At 43.8% G+C, this 17,489-nt stretch overlaps 1 long non-coding RNA gene across 1 annotated transcript; it reads right to left on the minus strand.

The window, feature by feature from the left end:
- Positions 1 to 603: 603 nt before the first annotated feature.
- LOC121136873 lies at positions 604 to 17,188 on the minus strand. The gene is made up of 4 exons (XR_005874047.1): positions 14,963 to 17,188; positions 12,110 to 12,217; positions 793 to 857; positions 604 to 695 (listed from the first exon to the last, which is right to left on the minus strand). It is a non-coding gene; the product is annotated as an uncharacterized LOC121136873 (long non-coding RNA).
- Between the last annotated feature and the right edge of the window lie 301 nt (positions 17,189 to 17,489).

Genomic DNA, 17,489 nt, shown 5'->3' on the forward strand with positions numbered 1-17,489 from the left:
GAAGCAGTCACCTTCTGTGATTCCAACATGGCAATGTACACACAAACCACTAAAGGTCATTTAAAATGACAGATTCTCTGTGATATGTTAACTAAGAGTCCTTCAGGTAAATAGTCAGACGAAGTAAAATATATAAAAGCATGTATGAGTATAAGGTATGAGTTTCAACTACTTATCCTGCTGCTATAATCAAATACCCTGACAAAAACCACTGTGAAGTGCCTCTGGACTGATAGCTGGGGAACCTGCATAAGACTGAACTAGGCCCTCTGAATGTGGGTGACAGGTGGCTTTGGCAGTTTGTGGGGTCACTAGCAGTAGAATCAATATTTATTCCTATTGCATAAACTGGCTTTTTGGAGCCCATTGCATATGGAGGGATAACTGGCTCAGCCTACATACAGTGGGGAGGGACTTGGTCCTCTTTCGACTAGTGTGACAAACTTTGTTGATTCCCCATGGGAGGCCTCACCCTCTCTGAGGAGTGGAAGGGGTGGCCCCGGAGTGAAGGGGAGAAGGCAGTGGGGTGGTGTGTGGAGCCAAAGCACTGGGAGGAGAGGGAACTGGGATTAGTATATAAAATAAGGTTGTTTAAAACAGCAATTGAAGAAGAAAGGATTTATTTTGGTTCACTGGCCAAGGGTGTAGTCGTCATGGCAGCACAGCCGTGGAGACAGAAGCTCTCGCATGGCATCCTATGTCAAGAAGCAGAGGGTGACGAATGCCTGTGTCCAACAGGTCTCCTTCTTTTTATCCAGTCTAGGATCTGTGCATAAACACTCATATACAAACCCAGTAATCCTGAAGCTCGGTGACCAGCGGGCCTAGCTGGTGATCTTCAGGTTCAGCGAAAGACCCTGTCTCAAAAAACAAGGATAAGGGCCAGTAAAGGCATTTGCCAACAAGCCTGACAATCTGAGTTAAATTCCTAGGATCCACATGATAGTAAGAAATAACCTATTCTTGCAAGGTTCCTCTGATCACACTGGTCTGTGGCACAAGAATGTACACACACACACACACACACACACACTAAATAGATAGGCAAATAAATAAATATAATTTAAAAATCAAAACTAAGGGGAGAATGATAGAGACAGTCTATGCCAACTTCTGGCCTCTACACATGTACATATTTACCGGTACATAAGTGTGCACTTCCAAATGAACGAATAGATATACCCCCCATTACACAAATGACATAAATAAATAATTAACTCCCTACTACTATGTACAATGAATATATGTCCAAAAGCAGATTCTGATTCAGTGTTATGGTTGTTGTGGAATTAGTTGAAGATGTGTTACATTTGTTTATGCAATGGAATAATAGTTTAATGATGCATAGATATGTTGCATTCTTTCATGTTGCATTTGTTTAACTCTGTAAAGGTGTGTTACTTTGCCTGCCTAAAACACCTGACTAGTCTAATAAAGAGCTGAATGACCAATAGCAAGGCAAGAGAGAGAAATGGGCAGGGATGGCAAAGTGAGGAGAGAGAAGAGCAGGAAAAAAAGGAGGAGAGAAGGATGCTAGGGGCCAACCACTCAGTTACACAAGCCATGGAGTAAGAAGGAAAGAAAGAGATATAGACTAAAGAAAGATAAAAGTCCAGAGGCAAAAGGTAGACTAGATAATTTAAGTTGAGCAAAGCTGGCTAGAAACAAGCCAAGCAAAGGCTGGAATTCTTAAGTCTCCATGTGTTGTTAAAATGTTTAGGTTTATCCAGTAAAGAGACACAGACCGTGACTCAACGATCCCACGTGGAGTTTATTGGTGGACAGGGAGGGAAAAGGGGGGTGAGAGGTAACCAACCTGTGCAGAGCTGAGAGAGAGAGATGAGAGAGAGAGAGACAGAGAGAGACAGAGAGAGATGAAAGTAAGAGAGCATGAGCAAGAGAGCGTAAGCAGGCAGGGGTCAGTCCTTTAAAGGGGCCCTTTGTACCTGCATGGTTCTCACGGAACTCTGGGCTGGCCAGAGTGTTGCCTAAGTGCATCCTGCCAGGTAACAGGGCAGGCCAGGATAATGCCTGAACCTTTCACCATGTATTTATTTGGGAGCTGGGTGGCGGGAACCTAAAGAGTAATAGTTAAAAAAAAGACAAGGTGGGGGAAGACTGATATGTTTCTGATGGGCTCCTGTGTGGGACTTCTGGTACTGCTCTGCTGGCTGAGCCTGGGGTGTCAGCATCTGCTGTGTAGTGAGACCATTTGAGAAAGCAGCCTTGGAAGTAAGACTCACTGCACAGCCCAGACTCGGTGTGCTAGGTAGGATCTGGGTGCCAACCCACAGCACGATGTGAGCTGTGTTTTTACTGGGTTGTGGCACACTTAGGTGCATTGCTGCAAGGAATGCCTGCCACACTGCCTTGTCTTCAGGCAAGAAGCCTCTTCCTGGGAGGCAGGGGCAGATACAATGTTTGTTCAGAAATCCTCCATGTGCCCCAAACAGGACCTGAGAGTGACTGGCTTCCAATGATCAATTTCTATGGGGTAAGTTAGAACTAAACTCAAGGAGAGGGATTGGGGCCTTCCTATTTAAAAGGAAGGGGGACAACTGAGAAGACATAGAAGACCTAGTTGCCTATTTGTTTATTTATTTTCTGCTTTATTTTTCTTAAGGCTTTGGGGACTAATTGCAGACACTCACGGCATACACAGTCCAACCTTACCAGACGGCTGTTTCTTGATGAGGCTTTTCAGGAAGATAGTGGTGGGGCTGGGCTAGTGCCTGAAAGCCTGAGGGTGTGAATGGATCAACATACAGACACTTGGCAGATCCTCGGATGCCAGGCTCGTCTTTGCTTAGAGAATAAATAAGCAGGTAAAGAAGAGATTGAAGAGATCTTTTCAAGAAGAAAACCCAGAGATTATGCGGCTTTCAAACAAGCCCTTTCAAGCACAGAACGAAGCAAATGTGTGCACTGTTTTAGCATGCATTCATGGGCACTGGCTTTTAAAAATCATCTATCCCAACCATGTCCCATCCCTAACAGTTCCACTGTGAAGGGTTCCTGGGTGATAAGCATCAGTCTGCCCTGTGCTCTACAATTATCCAGAGAAAAACATCCTTTGTGTGGCTAACAGCCTTCATTTTCAACCATGTGTTTCTATGTAAACAGAAAGTCTCACAGCTGACATCCAGACCTGGGTTATATGGGAGGGGATCATGGGCTGCCATGGGCTGTTTGTGATTTTATGATGTGCTGTAAAATTATCAGGCAGAGGCCAGGAGGGCAGCTGAGAGGAGACAACAGAGAGCCTGTATGAAAAAAGTAAAGGGAAAAAACCCTTTATTCACCATTGAAAACACTGAGGCCCAGTGCTCACTCTTGTGGGCATACATCAATAGGCATGAAGCGAAGGGCAGATATACTCAGTGAGGAAGAAAGGGAGGGAGAGTTAGAGAGAGGAAGAGAGAGGGGGAGGAGAGGTAGAGAAGGAAGGAGAGGGAGAGGAGGGAAGAGAGAGGGGGAAGATATGGAGAGAAGGAAGGAGGAAGGGGAGAAGAAGGGGAGGGGAATGGAAGGGGAGGGGAGGAGAGGAGAGGAGAGGAGAGGGGAGGGGAGGAGAGGAGAGGGGGTAGAAAGCAAGAGAGCACATTAAATAAATGTCTTGTGACCATATTGCTGAGATCTCACAGCAGCCTCCCTATTACTTGCAGAAGACACTATCTTGCAACAGGTGTTCTGGCCCTTACAACTGTGCTGCCCCGTCTTCCTCAATGTCTTTTGAGAACTGGGTGCAGGAGCTGTGTTGTAGATGGATCAACTGGGACTGGGCAATCCCACAGTCAGTTAGGCTTTGCATCCCCCCCCCAGACAGGGTTTCTCTGTGTAGTTTTGTAGACCAGGCTGGCCTCGAACTCATGGAAATCCTCCTGCCTCTGCCTCCTGAGTGCTGGGAATAAAGGCTTGTGCTACCACCACCTGGCCTAGTCTCTGCATTTTGACCAGTGTTCAAATACACAGCTGAAGGAAGAGCTCTAATGGATTATCTGGACTTCCTACAAAGGTTTCACCTGCCCATGGGCCAAGCTGTGTTGGGATGCATTGCTGATTGGTAGACATCACAGATAACCTGGGGTCCTTATCTGCGTGCACTGTGCACACACACCCACTCCCAACAATGTACCTAGTGACTGGTTAGCAACCCAGGGTCCTCATCTACATGTGGCTACATGTACATCTGCTATAACTGAGGAAACGATTTCTTCCCCTTGATAACACCCTGTTTATATGCAAACTCACTCTGGAAGCAAGGGCAATGGCCAATCTGGCCTGAACTGGTTTTAGGTGTTTGTTTAATCAGGTAAAACTGTGTCTTCAATGTCAGCTTTTAGGGACAATCTCCTATTTGCCAACTTATGCCTGTGTGTCATTGGGTATGCTCTGAGCTCCTGCCTTGGCTTCCCTCAGTGATGGAGTGGAATCTATATGCGAAATCATCTCTTTCTTCTGCAAGTTGTTTTTGGCCTTGGTGTTTATCATGTCAACAGAAAGCAAACAAGAGAAGCCTGCTGGACAAAGCCTGGAAAATTTCCTATTACCAGTGGGCATAACAGCACTGTCCTCAAACGCCCTGCTCAAGCCCACTGCCTGCCATGCGGACAATGAGGCCACAAGAAGCCATTACCACACTGCAGAACATGCTCTCTGAGGTCAGGTCCCACAGTACCCTTCACTCTTCCGGCAGCAGCTTCTCCATTTCCAGTCTGACCCCTTTAACAAAAGAAGGTGTAGCGGGTACAACCGACTGTGACACAATGTGTTCTGGTGTCCTAGTTTCATGTCTGTCACCATGATAATTACCCTGTCCTAAGGCAGCTGAGGATAGAGGAGGGTTTCTTTGGCTTACAGTTCCTGTTACATCATTTTGGGAAAGGCAAGTCAGGAACTCAGGAAGCTAGTCAGGTCCATCCCTGGACAAGAGCAGAGTGGGTCAGGTGTGTGTGTGTGTGTGTGTGTGTGTGTGGGTGGGTGTGTGCGTGTGTGTGTGTGCGTGTGCATGTGTGCGTGTGTGTGTGTGTGTGTGTGTGTGTGCAGCCTGCTTGACCATCTCAGCTTCCTTTGCCCTTGCACACTTCAGGCTGCAGCCCATGAAGTGGTACTTCCCCCATACAAGGTGGTTCTTCCACCCCAGTTAATCAAGACGTCGCCCCCTCACATGCCTATGGGCCAAGCTGTGTTGGGATGCATTGCTGATTGGTAGACGCCACAGTCGGCCATAGCCTAGCAGCTTTTTCTCTAACGTCGGAAATATGGAGCTCCCTCCCTCCCCAGCAAGATTTCGTGCTCTCTACCTGTCCTTATCTGGAGAATGTCCCCAGGCCTGGAGGACTGGCCTTATCTGAAAGCTCTTGTTAAACCAAATGCCTGACTTTAGCTTGAACCCCAGCAAAGAACCCTGCTGGAAGGCTCCCTTACTGCACATACTAGGAACCTTTTGATAGGACTGTACATCTTAATGCAAATTAGGTGATGCCCCTGCCACTGTCCCCAGCCTTTATATTACCATTCATTTCTGGAATAAAGTGGTGGTGTAACACTTAACCATCTCCCAGGGGAGCTGTCTGCGCCAGGCACTCACAAATGGTGGGATCCTGCTCGATCATTTCACCCCCTCTCCCCTCTCAAAGCACAGAGCGAACCACTAACCACTAACCTGGTCTAGACAATTTAGACTCTCCTCACAGATGGCTGTAAGTTGTGTCAAGTTGACAGTTAAAACCAACCAGCACACGTGGCAACTGGAAAGGCTCGTGGTCCACAGGTGTAGAAAAGAAGAAATGATTCATTCTACCTTTCATAAAGGCAGAAGGGCCACTGTGGCCCAAGAGGGCTCACCCGGAACACTTCTTGGCAGACTCAAGGATCTGGACCAGGGTCAGTTCCCATCAGTGTTGCTTCTGGCGTCTGTTGGAAGAGGGCAGCTGCGATGCTCAGTGTCTAGAGGTATGGAAGATGCTGCCAGAAGGTCTATGGGTAGGTCTCAGGATTGTACTGTCTAAAAGTACCACCTAATTAAAATGTGTGTGTCCTGTGGTTTGACTGTGAGAAGACCCCTACAGGCACATGCGTTTGAGCATCTGGTGATGCTCTCAGGGAAAGCTATGAAAGTGCTAGGAGGTAGAACCTCACTAGAGAGTGCCTTTCACCAGACATTGGGGCTTTATAATCAGACCCTACTCCCTCTCCACTCTCTCCTTCCTGGCTACTGATACAGCATGATTAGCTACTTCATGCTCCTGCCTCCATCCCTTCTTGACCATGGTGGACTAGATCCTCTCAAACTGTTAGACAAAATCAATGCTTCCTCCTTTAAGTAGTTTGTCACGTATTGGGCCGGAGCAATGAGGGGAGCAACTAATGCAATGTATGCACAAACTGAGGACTCTAAAGAGAATGATTTGACGTTGAAAATGAGTTGCCAAAGCAAAGTTAAGAATAAAGCACATCTGCTTGAGTCTTCATTGAGAGCCAGAAGGCCCCAGCGGGAAGAGATTAACACTATTGGTTTTTTGACATCCTGTTAGCTTGAAGAAGCTAAGGGCAGCAGGGGCCCTGCTGGGTCCTGAGGGTCAGACCTGCCTACCTGGGTGACTGAAGCATAAATACCAAGTCCTGGCAACAGGGGTGGGCAGAGCCATCGGGGAAATCAGCAGCAGAAGCTGTGCGATGCCAGAGAGCATGGAAGCCAAAGAAAGACTGCAGAAGCATTTACACAGAAAGCAATTTCTTTCCTTGTCACCTCCACTTGTCACACTCCAGACATATTTTTACTGACTCGGACTGCATAGTATTTTAGACTTCCTGCATTTGTTTGCGTATGGCTTCCTGTGCAGGTTACCTACTGTTCTGGGTGTACAAAGTACGACATTTCCTAAACTCTCATGCCTCACTTAAGCATGAATTACAAAGCCATTAAACATACTCACTCATTTCCGAAGACAGTATTATTACCTGTGATTATACATTTAGTACTTTCCTAAGTCCTAACATAAGGAAATCAGCCACTGACACAACAAACCACAAAAGAGATGTGATCGTTTCCATTTTGTGAACTGGTTAACTGGCTCTAGGAGCATTATGTAACTCAAGTAGGAGCTCATGGGAAAGCCAGAGTCCTATCTGCCATCACCAAATTCCCAAAACATCACGCTCCTGGGATGCACTGGTTTTCTTATAACTTCCTTAACTTATGATTAAGTTGGTCCCTTTTAGTCTAGTGAGGCAGAGCCCACCTGTGATCCCAACACTCAGGAGGTAGAGATGGGCCTTAAAAATAGATAGACAGAGCCGGGTGGTGGTGGTGCACGCCTTTAATCCCAGCACTTGGGAGGCAGAGGCAGGTGGATCTCTGTGAGTTTGAGGCCAGGCTGGACCGACAACCTCCAAAACAATACAGAGAAACCAAAAGAAAAAAAAATAGAGAGATAGAGAGATAGATAGATAGATAGATAGACAGATTAGGTAAGTAGATTATTAGGCAATGACAGATATGACAGATAGACAGATTAGTTAGATAGATGTTAGATAGAATAGATAGATAGATGATAGATAGATAGATAGATAGATAGATTAGAGGGTAGATAGATGATAGTTTAGCTAAAGAAATATAGATGGATAGTTTATATATTATCGATAGATAAATAGATGATAGATAGATGAATAGGTAGATAGATTAGTGGATAGAAAGGTGATGGCTAAATGGATGAATAGATTATAGATTATTAGGCAATGACAGAGATGACAGATAGACAGATTAGATCAATAGATGACAGATAGAATAGATAGACAGAAGATAGACTAGAGGATTGATAGATGATAGATAGATTAGCTAATGATATATAGATGGATAGTTTATATATTATCGATAGATAAATAGGTAATAGATAGATAGATGATAAACTTCTTTTTATAGAATTTAATCTGTAGCAATTTTCCTTGATTACTTCCTTCTCCATGGGCCCATTTCTATGGACCGACAAATTAACTCCAAAATTTATTCTGTCTTATGGAGGACTAGTCACTACAGGCTAAAGATTTTCTACTAATGCCTAACCAATTATCATCTACCCCTTATCAATTCACCAGGCAAAGACAAAAAGAACCTCTCGGGCAATAGTAAGGAAAGAATCTTTTGCTGCTGAATTATTGGCAGCTGATGGCTACTGGGGGCCCTGGTAGGTGGCCCACACCCATGCGTGTATGGGCAGCACTAACTAGACTCCGTGGGTTATTATCAAATAATAATAAGTTGCTTCTGCATCTACATTCTTCTCTCTGCCAAAAAGAAACTTTAACAAAAAAAATACTGAAGAACGTATTTCTCAATGTGATAAAGTCATGTCATTCACTAGACATGATTGCAAATGATTTTCTAAGAAAATCAAATCCTTCTTCAAAAGGCCCAAATTCAGCATAATTTAGGTAGTTGAAAGAAAGTAGTGTAGGTTCTGAAAGAAATTCAAAGTCAGACAAGACAAAAAAAAAGTCCAAGCAATAGTGGTTGGAGCAGGTAGCATCATCATTCAAATGACTACTTACAATGCAGCCTGCTTTTGAGTAACAAGTATTCTGCATGCTTATTAAAATCAAAGTAATTTTCTTTTTCTTTCATTGTCTATACCTATGGGAATGTTTCCCCCCAAAAATGCTGGTAGATGCCTAAATTAGCCAGAGTGGGCTAAAATAGAAGTACATGAATACAAAAAGCGAAACCTGAGGTGAGGGGACATTACTTTGAATGCTAACCTTGACTGGCTCCTGGTGGAGAAGCCTGTACTCTGTTCTGTTCTAGCTCAGCTCTATCGTGTGAATGCCAGGAAAGATTACTTAAACACCACCTGTTTGTTGGGGTTTGGGTAATAAAACTCATGAGGGACTTCAAGGCTTATCAGAAAATGTCAGATTATTAAAGCACATCAGTTATTTCATGCGGCTTCCAGCAGGGGTGATGATTCACAGTACATTTAATAACTGTACAGTTCTGGGTCCTCGAATTAGAGTGGATAGAACTGTATATTAGGGCTGTGGTCTGCTGAGCCCAAGGTCCTCCATTAACTGTTGGCTGTGGTATCCTCTGGTGGCCACAGGGGTGCTGGGGGTAGGTCTGTGGGGAAGGGTAGTCAGTGTTGTTGGGGGAAGTCCTGTGCATTTGTCAATAAAGTACTGTTGAGCCTATAGGAAACCTAGATAGGAGGGACTAGGAGTCCAGGAGAACTCTGGGAAGGAGAAAGACAAGAGAGTCGACATGTGACGCCATAGGGGTAAGAAGCCGGGAACTATTCTCCGGTAAGAAACATACTTAGATTAACAATTATGGGGTAATTACTTAAGGCAGAGCTAGCCAGTAAGGGACAAGCAAGGCCAACAGCTTCATAATTAATATAGCCTCCTTGTGTTTATTTGGGACTCATGCGGATCTAGAACCAGGCTGGCGCGGCAGAGCCCAGGTGACTGGCGGGGGATAAACCAAAGCGGCTAGCAAAGAAAAAGCTTCTCTTAACAGAATGGTGTCAGAAGTGGGATTGAATTTCCACGCAAAACAACAAAAGTGTTAAAGGAATTTTAGAAACAGAAGAACAGAGAGAAGCACAGATTTTGGTAGCAGCATTTTTCTCAGGTGCGCTCTGTTTTGCTATCTACAAGCCGAGATTCACGTGGCTCGCTTACTGAAGTCTTCCTGACTCGGCATAAAAAGAAAAAGAAAAGGAAAAAAAAAACCAACAAGGTTGTTTTAAGAGACTCTGCTAACGATTGAAAGGTGTGTACGTACAGCTGGAAGTGGCAGCTTTTGCTGGAGGTCAGCATGGACTGAGGCGGTAAACTGGAGTCACGCTTACGCCCGCCATCTTGAAACGGCAGTTTAAAACAGCCGCGGTTTTACAGATAAGACACGTGGCCAGAAAAACATAAAGATTTACAGTAAAGTCAGACTTGGATAAAGGAAAGCCTCTAAAGGTTTACAGTGTGTTCAAAAATATACGTGAGATTGAGAGAGAAAATGAAATGACAAAGTGGTATATAAATACAAAAGCCGGCGTTGTGGTGGCACACGCCGGTAGGATTTACTCCAGAGGCAGAGGCAGGCAGATTTCCAAAGAGAAATCCTGTCTCAAAGAAAAATAAATAAAGTAATAATAGATAAATAAATAAGCCACGTAAAGATGGAAAATACACAGAGAGTCTGGATACTGTACGCTATTGTGTTTTTCAGTTTTTTGCTTGCTCAGGAAGGAACTGCTACTAAAGTACACTTGATTATAAATGCTGCTAAATTAATACAACTTATATCTTTTGAAAATACCTTGACTTCAAAATTTAAGCATAAGGATATGTTACTCGGAAAAGGAGTTTTTATTTATGTTTCTACAGAAAATGAAAAGCTAAGGATTCCTTCCAGGCTTTTGTGGTTTGACGAACCAAGACCCCCGGAAGCAGTGGACCAGGTGTTCCAACAATCGAAACAGCGAAGATGATGCAGTCTTACAGACCCCGAAAATATGGACTTATACAGGTTTCTGAGTTTTGTCATGATCCCCATGGTATAAACAGCGCCCCCTTCCAGCAGGAAGCAGTTTGGAATGAGCGACGTCCCAATTCCCATCTTGGTTATAAATCTTTGTTTTCATTTAAATGGGATTGTTTATAATTGGCTAGTGATCACAGCCAATCTTTTTTAATGGTAAAAAGGGGAATTATGGTATGGGTATTGTTTTTCATTTATTGAGACAAAATCAAGGTCAATTTTGTGATGTGTATATTTCTCCTCTTGATTAAGTATTGTGCTTATACTGATCTTTTACAACGTAATGCATAATTGAATACAGACTATAGATAGTTACTTATAATAGAATTTATAGTTACATAAGTTAGGTTTTCTAGATATACAGAAATATATTTGAGATGGACAGTCTTCAAACCTCTCAAAGACCTTCAGAACATGGCATTTAAAATGGTTTAGGGTTTTTCTTGACAATGTCTGCTCCTGGCAGCACCAATTACGTCTGAGAGGAAGATGGGCATCGAAGAAACTCATTATAAAGTTTGCTTTCAACATGGCAAGATTAGCCATTTGGGCAAGAAACTGCTCTTGCCTAGATTGTTTGACTGTTGTTGTATCATCTGGACATGCAGGACCTACAGGAAAGTGACTACTGAACTCAGTCTTACAGGGTTCCTGCTTCATGAAGAGTCTACGAGACTTTCTGCAGGACAAAGAAAAATGACTGACAGACTGCCAACGCAGATGGACAGTTTGAAATTTCCTGCTTTGCTGAGAAGTGTTCCAGACACATTGTGGCCTATGGGCTGAAGATGGATGCCCCAACGTTACAGAGAAACTTCGGGTGACTGTCCAGGTAGTAATATATCTTTGTCAATCCTAGTGTTTTTATATTATTCTTCTGTGGTCTTTGATGGAGTTGAAGACAGATAGTTATAATTATAGTTTTCCTTAGTTATGATAAAAGATAAGCTACATATAGGACTTTGGACTCACAAGAATGAGATAGATGATATTTTCTTTAAATCTTGCTGAATGTTGATAGACAAAATATTGTAACTGTATTCTTACTTGATAACTGTTCTGTTATATATGATTTGACTATGTCAAAGTTAAGACCTTTCTTTTTGTTTAAACAGAAAAGAGGAGATGTTGGGGGAAGTCCTGTGCATTTGTCAATAAAGTACCGTTGAGCCTATAGGAAACCTAGATAGGAGGGACTAGGAGTCCAGGAGAACTCTGGGAAGGAGAAACTCAAGAGAGTCGACATGTGACGCCATAGGGGTAAGAAGCCGGGAACTATTCTCCGGTAAGAAACATACTTAGATTAACAATTATGGGGTAATTACTTAAGGCAGAGCTAGCCAGTAAGGGACAAGCAAGGCCAACAGCTTCATAATTAATATAGCCTCCTGTGTGTTTATTTGGGACTCATGCGGATCTAGAACCAGGCTGGCGCGGCAGAGCCCAGGTGACTGGCGGGGGATAAACCAAAACGGCTAGCAAAGGAAAAAGCTTCTCTTAACAAGTGTTATGGGGACTGGAGAGAGATTTTAACAATCAAGTTTTGATTGTATAAGTAAATCAGTAAACTCTTACCTCTGGCCTTCAGGAAGATCTTGAGAGAGAAAAACCAGCTCCTGTCTTGGTTGATCCATCTGGCATAAGCAGAAATACAAGAGAACACAGCAGGGCTTCTTCTGTGGCCTGTGATCCAGGGTACAAGAATTGATTTACGCTGTTACATCTGCTGATGGTTCTTTTGATGATTTTAGGAGCAGTGTTTGAGGCTTCCAACACTGACTGAGGACAAGTGGCTCTCCCAGAACCCTGTGCCGTCTTCAGCCCCAGAATGGAACTGCTGAGGCAGCCAGTCCTGTGGCCCGAGCAATGACAGGGTTGTGGGCCTCTCCCTCTCTGGTGTAAGAAGCCATAGTGGGACTTCAACAGTTGGGGCAGCAGCCACAAGGCCCCTGCAGCTATTGGGTTCTCAACTTGTCTGGTGTGAAACAGCTGTCGTTATTATTTTGAAGTAATCTTGTTTGATGAATTCTACACACACACACACACATCCTGATTTTGGTCCCCTCACTTGGAATTTAAAAGGGTCCATATTATTGTAATATAACCTAGACTTGGATAATAGCAATAAAATGTTCCAAAAGGTTCATGAGTGACCCTACTCTGAGATGTGTTTTCTAAGTAAATACTTTGAGGAGTTTGTGGACAGGATATCAGGAACACCAAAGTTGCGACATAGTATGTGACATTGCTGTGTATAACACTAATTTAGCAATTGATTCCAGATACTCTCTCATCTCACTTAATTTTCATCAAAAAGGGGAATATAATTAAAATCAGCAGGTGATGATAATGGCCATGACAGGAAGGATCCACTGAGTACGGGTGGTTTGAAGGCCTGTGCATGTGTGGTCAGTAATATAATGACACAATTGGCAGGATTTGGGTCCCAGTTTACAAACACAGCAATAACTGAGGTCCAGAGTGATCTATTCGTTATCATGTCCCCAGTAAGTCCCTGCAGAGGCGGGGCTGAAGCCCCCATGTGCTTCTAAAATGTGTATCATGGACCACATTCTTCATGTCTCTCCTCTCTGTAGAGGCAGCCCATCTTACAAATGAGCAGTGAAGGCAACGACCTGACATCCCCACAGGTGATCCTAGAGTGAAGGGTGATAGCTTGTGTGTGGGTAATTTAGATCCCAACAGCCATTCATCTTTTCAGTTTACAAAGCTTTTCTGCTTTGTGTCAGTAAAGGTATCTGAGGAAGAATGGAGGACAGGCCCAAAGAAAAGTAGATGTATAAAGCTCCAGTGTTTTCCATGAGGAGACATGTCAGTGGCAGGGCAGGATGACTGGGCCACCAGGCCTGGGGCAATCCAACCAGAGCAGATGCCTGCTGTCATTAGGGCAGCATGGGCGAGCCCTGCCTGGAGGCTGCCTGCCATTGATTATCTCCTTCGTGATCTCCCCTGCTGGGGAGGAGCCAGGGAGGCTGCAGGGAGGCCAGGCAGGATGGCAGCATCCCCTCCTACTCACAGCAGGCACACAGCCCCTGCCAACCACAAATGCCAATGACAGCTTCCACAGTTGAAATTCTTCTGTTGCTGTTTTCTTCTCTGGCACCTGCTTTCCTCTGTTCCTGCTCAAGGCGATGGTAGAAGGTAATACCTTCAAGTAGTTACCTCCTTCTACAGTCATAGGCCTGGGTACCCAGGGTCCCCACACAGAAAGAGCTCCATTTTTTTCTGGATTGTGCCCAGAGTGTTATTCCAGCTCTTGGCTCAAATTAGAGTAGAGACAGGATTGCCCTGGAGAATTCTGAATCCAGCTCCATTTATAAATGAGTGTGTAACTGTCTCTACTGCATTCTTTTTGCTTGTTTTGGAAGATAAGGTCTTGAATGTAACGCTGACTGGCCTGGAACTTGCTATGCAGACCAGGCTGGTCTTGAACTTGCAACCTTTCCACCTTCCAACCTCTGCCTCTCAAGTGCTGGATTGGAGGTGTATATCACCACTCTTGACCTTCTACTGTGCTTTGTGATGTAGCTCGTGGTTCTGGGGTGCTAGGAACCCAGAAGGTGAGCTTTGCGAAGACATCACTATGGTTTAGTGGAAGCTACTGTATTCTCACCAAGCTGTGCTTTTATTGTGACTTTTAAAATGTATTATCATGAGGGGTACGGTTTATGCTTTTTCCTGTGCATTCATTATATTTATCAAGCTTTAGTATAAATTTTTATATCTTTATTTTATTTTTTATTTATGTGTATGTTTGCGTGGGGGCATGCTCAATACGTGTGTGCATATGCATGCCAAATGTATCCAGAAGAAGGCATTGGATCCGTTGGAGCCAGAGTTACAGGTAATTTTGAGCCTCCTGACATGGGTACTAGGAATCAAACTTGGGTTCTCTGGAGGAGAAGCAAAGGCCCTTAACTGCTGAGGCATCTCTCCAGTCTCAAGGTTTTCCATCTTCCTGTAATGAACTTAGTAACTTCCACCTTAGGGTATGTGACTAGATGTTTTATATATGATGTGGCAATCATCTATTCCTTAAAGGTTTAAAAGGGTGAACACATATGCCTCAGCTCTGAGCATTATTTAGACAAGATTCTTGGACCATTTCTTCTGTCATTGCTGCTCAGAGCAAGTCAAGGTTTTACTATTTCCTAGCTAATTATAGTCATTTATATCTTAAACACTCAAGATATAAAATGTATTAGCTTCAAATTGGCATAATGTATGCTGTGCCTTGCTAAATTGTTTAGGAGTGGTCATTTGGTTAACAGGCCCCTTCAGCAATAAATATTCACCTCCAATAAACATCTACTTTATGAAAGCTGGAATATGGAACATGGAATTATCTTTGAGGGCCATAACCTCAAAGATAAATGGTCTTGAAATCCAAGAAAAGGTTATTATTACCTTCATTTCAGTGGATAGTTGGGGAATGCCCCATACTCTGCCGAAAGCTAATTCTTCATGGTGTCTAGCTGCTGTTACTTCTGGCTTCTTTAGCGTCCTGTTCATGCAGGCACTCATGTGGTCTGTCATTTCACAATTCAGCAGTTGCACTAGACAGACTGTAAGTTCTGAGGGCGCCTTTGGGAGGGAGCGGAGGCTGTGCTCTCTGTGGAACACAAACAAATGATCTGTGCCTGGCTCCTCTTCTAGCCCTGTGTCAGTGTACTGAGCACACTGTTTGGGATATTGCTTGCCAGCAGAGATGGCAAGATGGGTAAATAATAAGCCAATGCCTTAGGGATGAGTTAGAATGGATCCAGGAAGGCTGGGGGTAGGTAGGGACTACAAATGGGAGACAGCTAAGTCAGGAGTTTAACACAGACAGGGAGGAAAGAGAGTAAGCTGGGTAGAGTAACTGCTCTGGGCAGTGCACCCTTTAGTTCCCGGGAGGTGCAGGCCTTGGACTGTGTCAGGTGAAAAGAACAGACACCCAGTGAAGCAGCTGCATCCCGGGTCCTAATCAGCACTCTTGAGGAATGCCTGCCGGGACTTCCAGGACAATAAAAAGAAGGCAAGGTTCCAGCACAGAGAATCATGATGACTTTTAGCCAGGGCTCCAGGTGGGAAGGGAGCCCCTAATGAGGGAATGCCTATGTGGACGGATAATCTATCTCCCATGGTAGACTTCTCTCGTCTCCCCAGTCTCTCCAGATTCAGTTCCCCAAACCTTACTTCAGTGTGTGTTCTCTCTCTGTGTCACTGAAACAAAATCTGGAAAGGATGCAGCAGAGAAATAGAGATTATCCTTTGTGGATTTCTGAAAAAAAAAACTTAAATATTAGGAACACATGCCCATCTTACCTATACAATAAATGGTTGTTTTGAAAGGTTAAAACAAGCAAAGACCCAATGAATTCCCACTAGTGGAAACTTTACCAGGCCAAAGTAGCTCCTATACATGCACATTTAAAGCAACTCAAGAAGTTTCGTTTCTATGTTTGTTTTGTTCTTTGGGATAGAGTGGTAATGGGGGGACTTAGTCATTATCCACCATTGAGGAGGAAGTCTGCTCTGCAAGCTGTCCTCTCCGTGTTGGCCCATGACTTTCTCTACCATGTGACCTCTATTGTTTGCGCCTTTGCCCTGGGTGAAACCTCTTGCGACAAACCACACATCTTTCTTTCCCTGAACACAGATCTGGAATACCACCCTGTCACAATGTGTGTGGCCCCTTTAAGGGGTTGACAAACACTGTGGTGTAAACCAGGGGTTAATTCTTTATGACCTGCAATGAATAGAACACAAAGTGAATGATTCTCTGAAAAAGAGACACAACAAATTATGCATTAAAACAACTAACATACCACAAGCATCAAAAATCTAGAAAAATACTTTCTGATTTACAATCTCTGTTCAATATTTTGTCCTTTGTTTTTCAACTATCTGTATATGATAATAATTTCCAAATACCTTTCAATCATGTAGAATAGAGAAAGAACTCACGCTTTCTCTTAGTAGAGTTGATAAAATGCGGCATTTCACACACAAACACACTTTCTAGGATGCTATTCATAAAGGTTATACCCTGCCAATAAATTCTTCTTTGTATTGTTACATATAAAACAAAACAAATAAGGAGATGGGGAGGATTCTGTTAGTCTTCTGTTGCTGTAACAAAATGTCCAGGACAAGCAACCTTAAAAAGAAAGAATTATGACAGTCCCTAGTTTCAGCCCATGGTCACTTAGCATCTTTCTTTCTACACTGAGGCAATATATCATGGTGGGGAGTGTTTGATAGAGCCTAGCTGCTCTCCTCATGGTATCCAGGAAGGAGGAGGGAATGAGAGATGGGGAGTAAGCAGAAGCACCAAAAGCAGGAGAAAGAGGAACAGGAGGAGGGGGAGAGAGGAGGAGGGAGAGGAGGAATCATCATCACCATCATCATCTAGGGTCCCCATCCCTATCTTTCAAGAACACACTCCATTGACCTACTTCCTCCAATCTGGCCTTGCTTCCTGAAGTTTCTACCACCCTCCCAATAACATCACCAGTCAAGGACCAAGTCCTTAAAGCATGAGCCTTTGTGGGGAGGTGTAGTCCACATCCAAATTAATGTTTTCCAGCAGGAAGGACATCCAGTGTTTCTGATGCAGCAAAGATCCAATTTTTCTGTTTACAATGTGACACATCTGTTATGGAAATAATTTCCCACACATTAGCTTCTGGTGCCATGTACTTTCAAATGATCTCTTCCTCCCCTGAAATACTTCTAGTAGTTCTAGGCATCACAGGACATGTCCATGTTAAATTTGAACTTTAACTCTTTATTTAACGGGGCAGGTGTAGTCTAAAAAGTTAACCCTTCACCAGGGTGACTGTTCAAATAAGTGTCTCCAAGCTGTGGAAAAATGTGCCAACATGCCTGTGATGTTAATATTGTTAAATAGGGGGTATCTAAAGTGCTGGGGATTCAGAGCTCTGAGCAT

Source organism: Mesocricetus auratus, unplaced genomic scaffold (assembly GCF_017639785.1).
Source record: "Mesocricetus auratus isolate SY011 unplaced genomic scaffold, BCM_Maur_2.0 Super-Scaffold_100676, whole genome shotgun sequence".
Taxonomy (NCBI): domain Eukaryota; kingdom Metazoa; phylum Chordata; class Mammalia; order Rodentia; family Cricetidae; genus Mesocricetus; species Mesocricetus auratus.